The 17,054-nt window shown below is 42.5% G+C and overlaps 1 protein-coding gene across 20 annotated transcripts in view; it reads right to left on the bottom strand.

Annotated features, from left to right (window-relative positions):
- Ppfibp1 (PPFIB scaffold protein 1) overlaps positions 1 to 17,054 on the bottom strand; it is a 140,053-nt gene that overhangs the window by 84,268 nt on the left and 38,731 nt on the right. For 13 of the 20 annotated variants that reach the window (XM_076940886.1, XM_076940891.1, XM_076940893.1 and 10 more), the window contains exons 2-3: positions 11,345 to 11,429; positions 152 to 269 (exon numbers count right to left, since the gene is read on the bottom strand). The gene's annotated coding sequence lies outside the window, so the exon portion shown is untranslated. Of the gene's footprint in view, positions 1 to 151; positions 270 to 11,344; positions 11,430 to 17,054 lie in introns of those variants that run through there. The other 7 variants (XM_034511374.2, XM_076940890.1, XM_034511376.2 and 4 more) reach the window with 3 other exon arrangements.

Raw genomic sequence — 17,054 nt, 5'->3', positions numbered from 1 at the left:
ACATCTGGAAAAAAAACAGATGGACAGTATATAATATGATTGAGTAGCTATATTAGTCATGGTTCTCTAGAGAAAGAGAACTTATAGAATGAATATTTATTTATTATTTTATATACTATATAACATGTATGTAGTCATTAGAATGGCTTACTGGCTGTGGTCTAGCTAGTCCAACAATGGCTGCCTACCAACAGAAGATCCAAGAATCCAGTAGTTGTTGAGTCCACAAGGCTGGATATCTCAGCTGGTCTTCAGTATACATCAGAATCCTAAAGAAGGAGGTTCTAATTAAGTAACAAAATGGATTTGCCAGCAAGAACAAACAGGTAATGACCAAACTTCCCTCTTCCGTATCCCACTTCAAAAGATCTGAAGTAAAGGTATATCTTTGTACCTCAAAAGATTCAGATTAAAAGTGGGTCTTCCCACTTCAAATGATTTAAGAAAAAATCCCTCTCAGGTGTAGTCAAGTTGACAACCAAGAACAACCATCACAGTTGTTACCAGCTGATGATATGGTTGAATATTTACTGTATAATAATATTAAGGCTATATAAGAGAATACCTTTGATTCTTTTCAAATAAGAAAATAAGAAAACAAAGACCGGGAAACCATTAAGAAAAATAAACTCTAAAGTCAAGTTTTCTACGCCACACATAACATTGTCATGGCATGGTATCTTAGCCATATATCTACTTAAAATAACTAACATTTAAAGCACTGGAACAAGATATGAACTGCTAAGGTTATATAAATGGGACAGTTCTTTAGACTCCGTCATTCATCCCAGGACCTGTCTTGGATTCCTTGGCTCCAAGGAACTTCCAGTCAGTCTCGTGTACAGTTAAGGGTATTCAGTTCCTAACTGGAGCTCACAAACTGGTCTAGCTGAGTGCAGAACGGCATCCCAGAGGTCTTCTAAAGCAGGAGCTCGGCTTGCTTAGCTTTACTGAGGTCAGAAGTGTTTTGCCCACTAGAGGCAAGTTTCCTGCCTATCAATGACCTCACATTGCAAGGACTTGCCATCTGGTCTACCTTGGGAAGTACTCCCTATATAGACCTCTGTTCCTCACCATGCAGGCACAGGTCTAAGAGTTCCTGAACACTGTGCTGATGTTCTTTCCTTCTGGAGCATTACAACATCAAAAGTACCTAGATGGAAAATGGTATACACTAGAAAGCACATAACTGAAGCTTAGGCCCTGTCTTAGACAAAGGTACACATCGATATACACTGAACACTCTGCAAGCAGTGTAGAACATTCAGAAACTCTTGACAGTCTTATCTTTCAATCCCAGGTTAAAGAACGGAGTTATTAAGACTTTCTGACTTTGGTCCCAGGTCCTCTGAACTTGCTGTGAATTCTGAGGAAGTTACTTAACCTCGCTGTGCTTTCTGTTTCTTCATCTATAATCTGTAATACTAACAGCACTAACTTTTAAAAGAAGAAAGTAATAATGGGTATGAAGTACAAGGACTAATGGAACATTATGTTTATAGAGTTTAAATGCTGCTAACTGCTGTCAACACAACACTCTCTATTCTAAGAAATCTGTCACAACTCCTGGTGGCCATAGAAGAAAATTCAAGTAAAATGGCACTGTGCCTCTCAACAGTCCCTCCCAATACAGACCAGATATCTGGTCTCACACCTGAGATCAGAGCATCTACAGCACTTGTTTCTATGAGTTCCTACCATGACTCATGTTGCTTCACATGACAGGGACTGGCCCTAACCTTGCTACATCTTCAGTCCACTCTGCTTCTCCTCTGTTTTCTAATCATATCCTTCAAGCACAGGCTATATACAAGCCATGCTACAGAAGAAAGCTGGCAAGGTCTGGGGCTTAACACCAACCCATGTGTCCCCCAGCACTTGGTTTTGGTGTATAATTGCACATTTTGCTCTGATTCATAGAAATCACAACAGAAACACATGTCCACATCTCTCTCTCCCACCAGACAAAGGTTCTGATGTTCTGCTTATCGCTGCATGCTCCAAAGCCCCTGACCCAGTTTCTCATACAGAGGCTCCATGATAAACCTTTGGTGAAATGAATGGTTAATCTGCAGGAAACAATTTAAGTCGATAAGATCTGGGATGGAATGTCACTTCCTTTCATAACCTTTAGCTAGCTTCTGTGGGGGAGTGTATCTGCAATTCAAGCACATGACCTGTATCTTTGGACTGGGGGGCAGGGGTGAATCATGGCCGAAAACTGGGGTCACTGTAATCACATGTGTTCACATGTTTTATGCATGAATTTGCCCCATGTTGACACTGTACAACCCAAAACCACCACTCTAGGTGGTTTCAGGATTGTTCTAGCTGGCAGAGATGGGGGAAGTATGGGTGTTGGGGATTGCCCTCAGCCCTCATGTAGATTCCAGGCCTTTTGGTTCAGCTTGACCCTCAGACTATGAAAGGCCCTTTCCAATGTGTGTCCTGAAAATTTTCACATCAATGTGCTTTTCACTGAAGATTTTACTGTTTCAAAGTTCCCCCCCAAGCTTGGTGCTGAAAGGCTACCTGACATCCTCAAGTCAAGAAGGCTGAGAAATCTCAGGGACAAGCTTTGTGCACGCATGGGTCAGAATACACTTGGTATGAACTAGATGTTAATGATTCAACTATTAAATAGTGCCTAAAGAGAAACACATAAAACAAGGTTAGGTACTAAGTTGTTTGACAAAAATGCCATGACCAGAGGCCAGCAGGAAAGTATTTCCTGTATTTCCTCTAGGAAAAATACTCAGTTATTTCAGGTTCGTGCCAACTTTATAAAGCATCACTCTCATGAGGTGACAACAGACAGGAGTTTGGAGAGCAGAATCCCACCACAGACACCTTTTTCCTTTTTCAGTGCTATCTCAGGAAACAACAGCCAGCCCCAGAGTCTGCACCACTCTTTGGCCCCAGTTTACTCTCTTTGTCTTTCTGGGAAACACTCAGCCTTACAAGGGAGAGCCTGCTGTTTTCCTGGCCACCTGGCCCAGGGGGTTGCTGTAGGTTAGGAGTGTGCTCTTTTCTCCTATGAGAAGGCCAATGACTGGAGAGACCTGCCATCCTTATCATTTCCTGCTTGGAGCCTGAGTGTTAACTTTCCCAGCCACACTGGAGCCCCAATGTGGGTGAAAAGGCCTCTGAAAGGGCTGTTCTCTGTTAGACTCAGGCAAAACCAGTACAGACTGCAGCAAGGAACCAGTATGATGCGAAGGTGCCTACCTTTCTGCTTGCCAGGAGACTTTGGCATGCATCCTAAGCTCCACGGAATAAACTAAACAGTCATTAAGATAACTGGCCAAGGAGTTAGAGAGGACTCAGGTTCCATTCCCAGCACCAACACAATGGCTCACAACCAACCATCTGTAACTCCAGTTCCAGGGTATCTAAAGCCCTCTTCTGACCTCTATGGGCACCATGCATACATGTGGTATGCATACATATATACACAAAGGCAAAACATACACATACACGAAATAAAAATACATCTTTTAAAAATTTTAAGAGGATAATTGCCCAAGCAGGCAACTTGGCATATACCTGCAATCCAGCAATGAAGGAAGCTGAGGCTGGAAATGTGTTAAGTTGAGGCCTGGCCTAAACAATAAGTCCCAGCCTCAAAACCCAAAAAGCAAAAGACCTCAGCTGAGCTTTTGGTGCCAGCCATTTACACATACCCTGCTTCTGAAGAGATATTATAATACTAATAGTTTTATTACCATATATATGTATATATATATATACATATATATATATTTTAATATATAATTTTTTTTCTTTGCAGAGCTGGGAACCAAACAGGGTCTTGTGTATGTAGGCTAGGTAAAATATGTATACTAGGTAAAATCTGGACTGCACATACAGCCCAGTAACAGGGTTTACTTGTTGTTTTGAGACAGTGTCTTACTATGTAAGCCAGCTACTTGCTCACTATACCCTTGCCTCGGCCTCCCACGTTAGGATTACAGGTATGCACTGCTATGCCTGGTTCCTCTATGACTGGTTTTGCTTGTTGAAAAAGCCCAGATGTATTCCAGTTGCCCATGGTGACCTTTGCCTAGTTTATCATGCAAACTCCTTTCTGTCTCATAACATGAGGATCTGCCTGTCCCATAGCTTAGGGCACATTTCCATGCATAAGTCACTAATAACTGCATTTTTGCACAATCCTGGATCTGAGTCTTTGTTGAATCCCTTGGCACCTTCTGCCTTTGGCAACCAGTTCTGACAGGATGGATTTTCCTAGAATAATTCAAAGTCTCACTTGTCTAAGCAAATATACATTGTATGATTTTCAAAAATTATGAAAAATAAGGCAACTCGAATTCCACCAAGTTATCCAAAACCTTTGAGAACGCCTCAGAAGCCACATGACCCTTGGACAGAGCTAACCTCCTCCAAGAGTAAACAATTTCAATACCCAGGCACAGGAATCTGGCTTCCTTACTTCATTCAGGAATTCCACACTCAAAACAAGGGACATTAGTGGAGGGTTCTGCCCTGTGTCCTAGCTCTGCTCAAAGTCTAATGCTCATTTATCTAACAAAATTGCCATCCATGCACACAAAGGCTGACAAGTTTCCAAGCAAGCTGAGAGGCCATAGCAGAGAGGGAGAATCTCAAAGAACACGGGTAAGAAAAGTTAGGTCCAAAGTAAACATAGTACAAAACGCCCAGAATAGCCCAGAAAGGCAGCTGCTGACCTTTCCCTCTAAAATCTACATATCATGATGCCAAATGCCCTGTAACACTCTAAGGCCAAACCGAATTACTACTACAGAGGGAAGATATAAAGCAAAATCCACACAAACAAGCAAATCTGACAGTGCCATGACGATTTGCATTTGGGTACAGATATAAACAGGGAGGACATTGCTGTACTATAGTTAGCAAGGAATTATACACCACAAGCTCAGAGCTGCCATAATGTCTACAGATACCTCCTGAAAGAATGGTATGCACCCAGTGGACAGAGCCCCTGTCCTTTGATCATGATGCACAGACCCTTGAACTAGGCTAAATGGGGGGATTACAAAGCCACTTAAATCTATTCTCTATTTTTCTACTTGTAAAGCAATGGATGGCCTTGGCTAACTGAACCCTGGTATGGGAAACACTCACCTGTGAAGGAAGGAAAGGAGGAGGGAGGGAGGGAGGGAGGGAGGGAGGGAGGGAGGGAAGGAGGAAGAGAGGGAGGGAGGGAAGGAGGGAGGGAGGAAGGAAGGGAGGGAAGGGAGGGAAGGGAGGGAGGAAGGAAGGAGAGAGTAATAGAGAGAAAAAGAAATTCACATTTGGTAGCTGTCACAGAAAAAGCATGGTCTTCTAATTAAGGAAATAAATGCATGAAGACCTGAGACTGACTGACACTCTCTCTCTCTCTCTCTCTCTCTCTCTCTCTCTCTCTCTCTCTCTCTCTCATTTGTTAACACGTGGGAGGCTGTCTCTCCCTCCGTCTGCAGTAATACTCTAGCACACTTCTCTCATACAGACACACAGGAACTTTCTAATCACTGTAAACGTCCTAAGAACTGAAGATCTAGAAAAGACTCCTATGGCTTTGGTACAAGAAGCAAATGGCACTTGACTTTCTCAAACTCTACCCACACCCACAAGTGTTCACTTGAAGAGGTAAAAAGATCAACTAAATCCCCACTTGCTTTTCAAGGGGAGCCTAGGTGTCTGGTGGAAAGAGCTTAAGGACAGGCTATGGAAAAGCCTGTGAGTTACACAATGACGAAGGAGTCTCCCATTCTGACCAGGCAGAGCACTATGACCCATTCTGGTGAGAACTGTCATCCCAGCAGCACAGGTGACAATCTCCCTGTAAGGGCCTTGAACTGGCTCTGATTCTGGGATTTTCTTTTCAAATTCCTAATACCTGTGTATTAGACTTTACCAACGGATTATTCCCAATACAAAAAACTATAATCCTAAATATTCTAAAATCCAATCCTCAGCACCACTCTCAAGAAATTTTAGAAACACTTTAAAGACATTCAATCTTTACTTTTGTCTGTTGCTGTTTTGATAAAATGTATTTCATATTAAGAATGCTGACTCCACAAAATACAGTCAGGAAATAGACACTTCAATTCTAGGGAACAGAGTGACAAAGGGTGCAAGGGGGTTATGAAGAAAAGGGCAGGAGGACATGATGGGATGGGATTCCCTGGGGATGGGGGGTGGGGTGGTGACACTCTGTCAGAGGCTGCACTCTGAGGCTGCACTCTGGCAGAGGCTACACTATGTCAGAGGCTGCAAACTGTGGGCTCACAGCAAAGTACTATGTGAACACACAGGCAGGCCTGTGTGGGTAGAAGCCATCCAATGTTACAGCCTTTCTTAAACCAATGAAGAGAAGGCATCAGTAGTAGACAGGGGGCTCCACCTCATCCTTACACATGGTTCCAGACATCCCCAAAAGTGGTATAACCAGGTACAACAGGCTATACCTGACCAAGAAAGCAAGAATCAATATGACAGAAGAGGGACAAAGGCACATGATACTGTGTCAATACCCAAGCAGCAGTACTGCCTCCCAAGCCCGACAGACAAATGTTACATGGGTTTCGGTGCCTCCCTGTGCTGCTCTTACTGTCAGACTCAGATTGACCATAATGAGTAAGTGAAAAACACAATTGAACACTTATTTTTATTCTGTTAATTCCATGTATACCAATATTCCAATATTTTTCTGGAGATGGAGTCCAGCTAGGTAGTCCAAAGCAGCCTCAAAAACAGAATCCTCCTGTCTCAACCTTCCAAGTACTAGGATAAGCATGCCGTGACATACCCACCTTGATGCTAATATTTAATTTTGTTTGGAGTTTGTTGCTGTTGCTGTTGCTTTTGCTGTTGCTATTGCTGTCATCTGAGACAGGGTGGCTCTATGCAACCCTGACTGTCCTGGAACTTGTTATGTAGGCCAGGCCGAGTAACTCACAGAGATCCACCTGTTTCTGCCTCCCCATATGCTAGAAATAAGACATGCACCACTATACCAGGCACTGCTAGTATTTTTATTGATGCTCTTAAATATTTCTTCAGTATCTAAACAATAAAACAAATCTAACATTTACATGGACTGTTCTTAACTGCATGACTACAGTGTGGGAACTGAAAATTGAAAGGCAGACATAAGCCTTTAGCCATGACACCCCCACAGAATGTCTCTCACAAAAGAGCTCCTTCATCTCTCAACAGAAGAGAGGAAACACGTGAAGACCCCAGTGCAGAACTCCAATTTCTTCTTCATGGATGTGAAAACCCAGGATGCTATCACCACAGCCTTTAGCTTTGCACAAATGGTCATGCTGTGTGCTAGTTTTACCACTGTCTCCTGTCAGCCTACAGAAAGTTGTTCCTTCAGGAGGAAGCATACTAAAAGCACCCTGAATCAAGAGTGAGAACCACCCCATTAAATAAAATAAATACATAAACCTAAGTGTTTGTGTACACCACGCATGAATATGCAATGACTTTTAATCTATCTATCCTTTAGATCAGAGGAAAATATTACCAAACTTTAATGAACAAAGCATACAAACAAAGTAGTATCAGTGAGCAATGGATTCACACACACTCATAGAGCCCTGCATCACTTACAATCTAGTCATGTTTTCTATTTGTAAATACAAGCTGCAACACAAGACCATTCTCATCCTTACAGTCATAAAAACTTCTGATCCTAGACAGGCATGAGAAGATAATATCAAGGAAAGCACATACACAGAGAAACCCTGTCTCAAAAAAACAAAAAAACAAAAAAAAAAAGAAAGAAAGAAAGAAAGAAAGAAAGAAAGAAAGAAAGAAAGAAAGAAAAGCACAAATGTACACAAGACAAGGCTTTACATTACATTTAGGGTTCAGAGAGTCCACCTCTGCTTCTGTCTCAATCTAAACCAAATTCCTGCTTTTCCATAGGAGGAACCTGAGGCCACACAGTAGAGAAGTGAGGGCTGGAATTAGAGGCTCACAGTCACTGCTCTTTCTGGCTCAAGCACCTCTCCAAGTTCCCTTCTCACACTCAGCTACGTTGTTAGATGATCATGAACTCATCGTGTGCCACAGTTCCGACAGAGGTGGATGACATTGACATGGTTAGTGGGAAACATACCTTAGACTGGCTCTGGTCTGCAGAATCAGTCACTCTCTGAGACCTCGCCAAAACCCTGACCATCAAAATATTGCAAAACATCTAGCAAGAGTTAAAAGCAATGCAGGAAATGACAATGTGCAAAATGACCCTGCTCCCCCTCTGAATTCAGCTGCACTGGCCTCGAGCTGACACAAGTAAATAACTAAGGTCTTCAGTGGAGGGCCCTGCTGAGTGACACACCCAGGAGGGGGACAGGTGTTTCCTACATCTGTCCTTTTCAAGTTGAGGTTTGGGCTAGCATTCCCATGCTTAGCTTCATAATGTTCTTTTTTAACTTGAAAATAACTATGTTGTATTAGATGGTCAGATAGCTGCTAGTCACAAGAATGAGAGGCCTCATTCTTGATATCAATTACAGTAGCAGTGTGCACACTGAAGACACATCTGTACTAAACTGAAACAAGTAGTTTATGGGGCATGACAATATCCCCACTTTACAGGTAAGGAAGCTAACCAAGGAATCATGGGACAAGAAGGTGGAGCCGTGATCTGAAGACAGAACTCCCTCAAAGGAAAGCTCTGAGGCCCACATCCATTATGGAAGATAACATTTCCTTAGTTCAGTAATTTTATTCAGTTACTTCCTGGCTCGAGATTCAGACTTTAAGGACTATTTTTCAAAGCTTTCTGAAAGGAAAACTCAAGGCTCCTCTTGAGTCTGGCATGCTAGATCAGACTAGCATTTTCATTCACTCATCTTCCTAGACTCATCAGGTCTTACACACCAGGTCCTCCTCTGGAATGTCACTTTCCCAGGCTCTTGATCTGGTCCACAAAGTGTTGTCACAGTTTCTAGAGCAGCACAGACACACCTCTCTCTAGACTCTCTTTTCTCCTCTGCAATCACATTTTATGCCATGCAAATAAAACCTGTCTGTGCCAAGGGACCAGCCTTACACATCATGCCCATTCCAGAAAGGACTTCTGCCTGGCCATGCCCCAGAGGACCTACGAGCATCACCTGTTTCTGATGGGTGTGGTGCTCAGAACACCACAGGAAGCAGACCTATCACTTGGCTACCTAAATATCAATACCTTTGCTTTCAAGGGAGTCTACTTTTACCTCACTCCACAGAACCTAAAATTCTGAGTGGTCTGTGAATGAATAAAATACAAGATAGGCATAGAAATAATTAAGAGGTCAAAGCTGAATACTGGGCCTAGAAAGACCATGTTAGAGAGAGTTAGGAGATGACCGCCTATGAGACTCTGTGGCCTGGAGGTAGCTAACCTCCCAAGGTCTCAAAGTTTCACACACAGAGGACAGACATCCTCCTTTCTAGACAGCTTAGCAATTATGAGTAGAAACTGCTCCTGCAGAGCGTCTGAGCTGGGTGCCCAGTACCCATGTGAGGCACACGACGTCTTGTAATTCTAGCTCCAGTAGGTCTAGCAGTCTCTTCCTGCAGAGCGTCTGAGCTGGGTGCCCAGTACCCATGTGAGGCACACGACGTCTTGTAATTCTAGCTCCAGTAGGTCTAGCAGTCTCTTCTGACTACCCTGGGCACTGTGCATACATATACATACTTGTCTTCACACATGTATATACACATAATTAAACAAAAAAAAAAAAAAAAATAAGGGGCTGGAGAGATAGTTCAGCAGTTAAGAGCACTGACTGCTAATCCAGAGGACCCAAGTTTGATTGCCAGCAGCCACTTGTTGATTTACAGCCATCTATAAGTCTAGTTCCAGGGATCCGATGTTCTCTTCTGGCCAAGCACCAGGATCCCAAGCTGTGGGCAGACAGACATGCAAGCAAAACATTCATACATGCAAAATAAGGTCTTTTAAAAATTCATATGTATGTACAGCATTAAAAATGGACAGGATAGTACCTAAGTGTCCTGCAACTACACAATTAGATCTCACAAGAGCAAGGAGAAGGAAAAAAGTAAACCACATTTAATAACAGGAGAATGTCACATACAGACTGAGCGAAATGAGCCACACACAAAGGAATATATACTGTATGATTCTAGTCACAAAGTTCAAAGGCAAGTAAAACTACTCAAAGACACCAGCAGTCAGGACACTGACTATTCCTGGGACCCTGAGAGTAGAAGATCTGCAGCACCAGTGATTTTGTTACTAGCTGCATACACAGATGGATTCATCTGTGACATCTGTTCCATACAGCTATCTAGGAAGGGCATGTGCGTGTTCCTCTATGTGTGAGACACGGACCCAAGGCCAGTCCTCTCTCAACTCTAACGTGAAACAGGGTTTCTCTTCCCTCCCTCCCTTCTTTCCTGTCAGGGTTCAGGAAGATCAGAATCACATTTCTATTAAAGTCACAACTCAGAAGGTCCCAGTGTCCTGCCACCACCATGACAGAATGGCATTGTTTTGTTTTGTTTTGGGTTTTGGACACAGAGTTTCTCTGAATAGCCCTGGCTGTCCTGGAACACCTTCTGTAGACTGGGTGGACTACAACTCAGAGATTTTTCTGCCTCTGTCTCCCAGTGCTGGGATTAAACATGTTGCACCATGACCTCCCAGGAGGAATGGCATTCTAACACTACTGAGGATACGGCAAACAAGAAGTCAGACAGTGCTGTGTACACACTTACCATCCGTCTGACAGACAGTACATGCTGACCCTCAGCATCCTCCCTTCTCGTAGCCACTGAAATATCTACTCAGTAACTACCTGGGGATGAGGCAACAGAGGAGTGTTTGGCACAAGGTAAAACGCAGAAGAACTTAGAGAATAAATCTGAACAAGTCAATCAAATACTTACCTCTCAGCCCAAGTTCAAGAATAGTATCACCACTTGGCAAGAGGAATGGGGAGAAGGGAGGCCACTAAGCCACATGAAAGCACTGCCTCAACCTTCGGGGTCACTGAAGGGCCAACAAGCCTCACTCCTGTGGACAAGCTACCACAGGGTCTGAAGGCAAAGAGCAGCAAAGCACCTGAGAAGGAAGAGGGCGGTGCCTTTGGTATGCTACCAGGCCTGTGCTGTCCTGCTCAATCCATGCCAGATGAACACTGGCTGGCAGACTGCCGTGGAGACACGTCTGAACCTGCAACATGCCCATTTTCACCACGCTGCTCTTAAAGTTTAGATGCTTGTAAGGAGGGAGGGGCTGTAAGTCCTCAGGTATGACATGCAGACTGCAAACTACAGTATAAGGATGTCAGAAATGAACGGTTATGGGGGAAAGCCTACTCACTTTTTAAAGAAACAGGTTCAGTGTTGATTTCTCAGCATTTCCAATCTTGCACATCCTTAGAAAACTGATCCATAGAAGTTTGGTACTGAAAAAAAATAAAAATATATTAAAACAAATTTCAAATCATAGCATAGCAGGAAAAATGGCTTAGGTGGTAAATTGTTATATAAACAACTCACGTCAAACTACTATAACAGGAGTTATTAAAACAAGAAAATTCATGTGAAGGACTTCCTTCTACTGTCTTCCTTTCCCACACCTGGCACCTCCTTTTCTGCCTCTTTGGCTCCATGCTTTTCTGTGCACCTCAGCTATGGGCAGCCTCAAAAATTCCTTAAAGTTGAATTTTCTGCTACAATCATCACCATGAATTTTTACAACCAAAGTACTCAGCACATGGTGGATTCTCTATGAACAGTTATTAGGTAAGCAAATGAATCGTGGTTTTTACAATCCATCTGTCAGTCTTTATCTACCCAGGAATTGGTTCTAGGATCTCCTGCTAGATACTAGAATCCCAAGATGCTCAAGGGCTCAAAGAGATATGTGACCTAAGCCCAGCATCCTGTGTACTTTAAACCCTGCCTAGGTTACCTACGGTGCTTATTGCTGAGTAAGCTGTCATTATACTGTTTAGAATCCAGCCTCTTAAACCACAGGTGGATACCCAATATGGGATCACATAACTGAATGTAGAGTCATTAAAAATTTCACAGCAATAAAAGTTTTCAGAATATTCAATGACCAAAGATCAATTCAAAGTCAAACATATGACAAATGTCAAATGTTTCTGACAGTTTCAAAAGACTTGTATGTCATACATACAAAGCCTTCTTTCCGCTCTTGTAGAAACATAAAGGCTTAATTAGGAAAACAAAGACTTTCAACATCTTAACACCATTCCTTGTCACAGAAGTAGCAAATTAGTACTTCACTGTACTAGAAGGCTTGGCTTTTTAAAATCTTTGTTGAATTGCTTGCTTGAGTTTCTTCCTTTCTTTCTTTCTTTCTTTCTTTCTTTCTTTTCCTTCCTTCTTTCTTTCTTTTAATTGTTAAAATGAATTTTGACTTGGGATTAGAACAGAATTTTTAAATTTTTCTTAAATAGCCCTAAACATACTTTGACCATTTTATTTCACATACTTATGCAAAGTAACATTCTCAGCATTAAAGACTATAAAAATTTTCTTAAGGAGCAGAAGCAGGAGGGTCACAAATTCAAGGCCACCCTGTGCTATTTCACAAGTTTTAGGCATCCTGGGCTGTGTGAGATCCCATCCAAAAATAAAATACAAATCAACTAAAAACAAGATGCTCAGTGCCACACAATGTCAAATATCCAGCCAGCCATCTTTAACAATCAATATACACCAAAGATTTTTTTTTTTGATTCCTTAATAGTAGATGCTTGGCTTGTTTATATACTTTAAGTGTCTACTTCCCAGGTCATGTAAAAATTTCTTGGGCAGAAATGGGTGACAAGTTGAAAGTTTAAGAAGCCCTGGTTTAGGGAGTAATGACAGGGGTGGGGATCATTTAGGGTGGGGCAGATGTAATTGCTCCAATTACTTTCTGTCCAACCCTGCTGAATCCACATGAGGTCCTATAGATATGGGGCCAGATGTACACAGGTGTGTCAAGGTAAAAAGAAACAAAGAGATGCCTCCCTTCTAAGAGGAGCTGTGTGAACAATACAAGACAACACATATGTCTCATGACTTGCCCTTCAGATACCCCTACTTTTTAAAAAATATTTCATACATAAGAAAAACCACTCCCGTGTATGTATGAAGACTATACATCCCTACCAAGACATGCTGACAAAGTAGCCTCAGATGACAAATCCAGCGGGGAAGCCAAGACCAGCTCCAGCAGAAGCATTTATTTACATATTCTTACCCAGCTCCGCCTCTTTATAAGGGCTCCAGGAACAGGGTTTCAACACTGAAACAGAACTCTTCTCTGGCAAGGGCATTTTAGGCACAAGTGGAGGTGTGCATGGTCTTTAAGGAGTTTCCCACCCCTCATCAAATCACATCAGTGAAGTGACTGTGCACTGTGCTTTTCCTAAAGTTAGCTTTACAGACACACTGCAGCAGTTGATGGGGTTTGTAAAGACAAGCCTGAGTTTCAGCTCAAGCTTCAATCTAAAAATAAAGTTCAACTGATAAGCCACTTTCTCTTGTGTGTGTGTGTGTGTGTGTGTGTGTGTGTGTGTGTGTGTGTCCCATGAAGCTGGAGTTCTATGAGGTTGTGAGCTGTCAGATGTGGGTGATTTAAAAGTGACCTTGTAGGAAAGCCAGCTAGGTGCTTCTGAAAACCGAGGCAGAAACCAGTGACCATGGGTGAAAGTGGACATGCATGACAGACAGTGGGCAGAGCAACTCTACCTTTCTTTGTTTTATAATTCTGTCCAGAACTTAAAGTAACCCATTAACTTGCTTATAAAAAGACTTATGAAATAATAAATGTATATAATAATAACAATAAATGCTAAGTGCAAAAAGCCCCTTTAAAGGTGAAGCAATGAAAGCAAACAATGATCATTTCAACCTGTGTGAACCCAATGTGCTAACACTGCGCAGACCAAAGCACAATATCCAATCTTCCCTTGCCTTCTCTCTCCTTTTTAAAAACAAACAAACAAAAATGTTACTGGAGAATGAGTCCAGGGCCCCATCAAGTGCTAGGCAAGCAGCCTACACTGAGCTCAGCCCAGTCCCACCCACCATCCCTAATGGGCCCTTTCTGGGAAAATGTGAGTTCTGGCCTGGATCCCAGAACCAAAGACAACCTAGGGCTGGGCCAGTTCATCCCTCCCTCAGCCTATCATCACTGGCTACAAAAACAAGCAGAAGGCATTCAAAGAACAGGGGTGTGTGTGTGTGTGTGTGTGTGTGTGTGTGTGTGTGCACGTGCACACACACGACTTTTTCCTTTATAACTTACTCAGCCTCAAGTATTTTATTACAGTACCACAAAAAAGCAAGATGGGAAAACCAGGGAGCTGTGACAAAGAACAAGACACCGTGGATTTCCCTAAGTTAGTCACTTCCTGGGTCCCACTGCCATCAGCCTCTCTGCTGGACATATGTCAAGGGTTCTGGTAGAATACTTTAAAGAGAAGAGAAGTATATACTTATACTCTATAACACCCACTTTAAAACATCTAAAATGTAAAAAGGGCTCACCAGAAAGTGAAGCACTGTCTGAACTTGCTCCAGAGGAATTCTCTCTGGATTACTGAGGGGCAGCAAACATCCAACCTGGCCCTCAAGCACAAAGCTCTGATTATCTGGCCCAAGCAGTACTGAATACATAAAAACATTGATAAACACTAACCATTAGCTTTTTGAGTTTTCATCATAGGCCCTGTTTCCCTGAGTCAAAGATGCTCTTTGTTATGTTGTCTTAATGGAATGCAAGGGACTTTAGTCACTTCCTCAGAAACCAACCTAGACTATAAATACAAACTCACCAACACAGTCAGCCACTCACAAAAAGGCCCACTGGCAAGTTTAACTTAAAAACAAGAGCTCATTATTAAACTGAAAAATAAGAAATAAGAGACCCAAACCCATATAAACAACAAGTCTAGAAGAAAAACCCTCAGTGTACCAATAAGCACAATCACAAATTACTTTTTGTTTGGCTCATAAACCTTTTTTACATAGAGATTATAGAAGAGAAACAGTCTGTATTTGTGTCCATCGAATTAAACAAACCCTGATCTTTCCACAACCTCAGGATTACAAGAAAATGCTCTAAGCCCTTAAATAAGTGACTTCTATGCCACCCTTTAAAAGGACTCATTCATGACAGCTAATCTAAGTCCCTTTGCTGGTCTAAGGCCTGACCCCATGCTAAGCAATGAATAGAGAGTGAAGCTAGTGTCTTCACAGTACCTCAAGCTCCAGGCGTGACTAAAGTGCCCAGGGCAGGGTCTCTACATAACCAAACGTGGCTTACCATCTACTTGGATAAATAAAATGTTGCTTGGAATACAGCTGTGTCCATGTATCTACATACTGTCCATAGCTGCTGCTTGCAAGATACAATGCCAAGACTAAATAATACCACCAGAGATTGTATGATATACCAAGTATAAACTGTTTAGTATCTGGCCCTTTAAAAAAAAGTTTGCAGGAGGCCTAGGTCCAACCCGTGTGTGTGTGTGTGTGTGTGTGTGTGTGTGTGTGTTCTTTGGTTGGTCGTTCAGACTCTTGAGTGCCCCAATGGTCCAGGATAGTTAACTCTATTGGTCTTCCTCTGGAATTCCTATCCCCCCTTGAGGCCCGCAATCCTTCCTCCTATTCTTCCATAAGAGTCTCTGAGCTCTATCCACTGTTTGGCTGTGGGTGTCTGTATCTGTCTGAGTCAGCTGCTGGGTGGAGCCTCTCAGAGGACAACATGCTCCCCACATCTACGTAGCAGATGTGCAGCTTGGTCTTCATGTGGGTCCCGAACAATTGGAGCAGGGACTATCCCAAATGCAGCTGCCTATATGTTGGATTCGTTCCTCTAGCTGGGCTGCCTTGTCTGGCTTCAGTGGGAGAGGAGGCATCTAGCCTTGAAGAGGCTTGAGGTGCCAGACTGGGTCCCCATCTGCTCAGAGGAGAAAGAGGGAGATGGCGGAAGGACTGTGGGAAGGGGTAGCCAGGAGTAGAGCAGTGAGTAAGATATAAAGTGAATAAGTAAAAAATAAAATTAAATTTAAAAAAAAAGAAAAAGTCTGTTCCTCTCTAAAGCTGCTTCAGTGGCCCACCAATTCTAGCCAAGTGACACTGCCTGATATCTACCTAACATGCTTAACCTTTGGCTGCTTTATTTATATCACTTATGATACACTAATTACTAATGTTCATTGGGAAAAATAGATACCAGATACTGAGAGTGTTATCTTTAGTAAGTAAACAAAAAATTAGTTCATTTAATTCAGGCAAAAACCTCACATGGAAAATAAATTAGAGAGAGAACTGAGGTAGAGGTATTAAGTAACCTGCCCGAGGCTACTTAATGAGTGGTGAGTCAGGACCAAGCCCAGGTAACCCAGCTACTCAGCCTATATTCTTCATCTCTAGGCTACGATGACATTAATCTAATCTTAGCAGGCCATATAAAATACAATCAAATCTCAAAAGGGTTATTAGTTCTAAATGCTGTGTCAATACAATAAAGCGTCCCTCTTAATTTGATATCTAAAATAATATAAATTGGACTTTCCTACATGTTTAAGTTCTTTCTGGTGCTAAAGTTAGACCTAATCTTAGTGTATTATATTCTTTACTGTGATAAGTAATCAAAGAAGCTAACTGACCACAACGATCTTGTGTTAACACAGCAGGAGGCTTAGGCTTTTCAGAATGACCAGACAGACACAACATTTTCCAGATGTGTACCCACCTGGTCCCATTGTTCCCATGAGGCTTCCACAGAGAGGTGAAACAAACACTGACAGAAATCATGCAGCCACAGTTGCCCATCTGTGCACAGGAAGAAGCCCCCTCGCTGAATCATCCCCATACTTCCTGCCTTCCCTGGGATTTCTGGAGGAAGTGTGTCAATTCCATGTGACCTAGTGGCCTTTCGTACTGAAAACAGGTTGATGAGGCTCCAACTGACTGGACTGAATTTTGAGGAGCTTTTCAGCCTGGTCCCTGTGTAGGCAGACCTGTCCCAGGACTCCTAACCAGGCTAGCCCCCAGCTGGT

Source organism: Arvicanthis niloticus, chromosome 9 (genome assembly GCF_011762505.2).
Source record: "Arvicanthis niloticus isolate mArvNil1 chromosome 9, mArvNil1.pat.X, whole genome shotgun sequence".
NCBI lineage: Eukaryota > Metazoa > Chordata > Mammalia > Rodentia > Muridae > Arvicanthis > Arvicanthis niloticus.
Note: the sequence above shows the minus strand (reverse complement) of the source record. Positions and strands in the feature narration are given on the sequence as shown.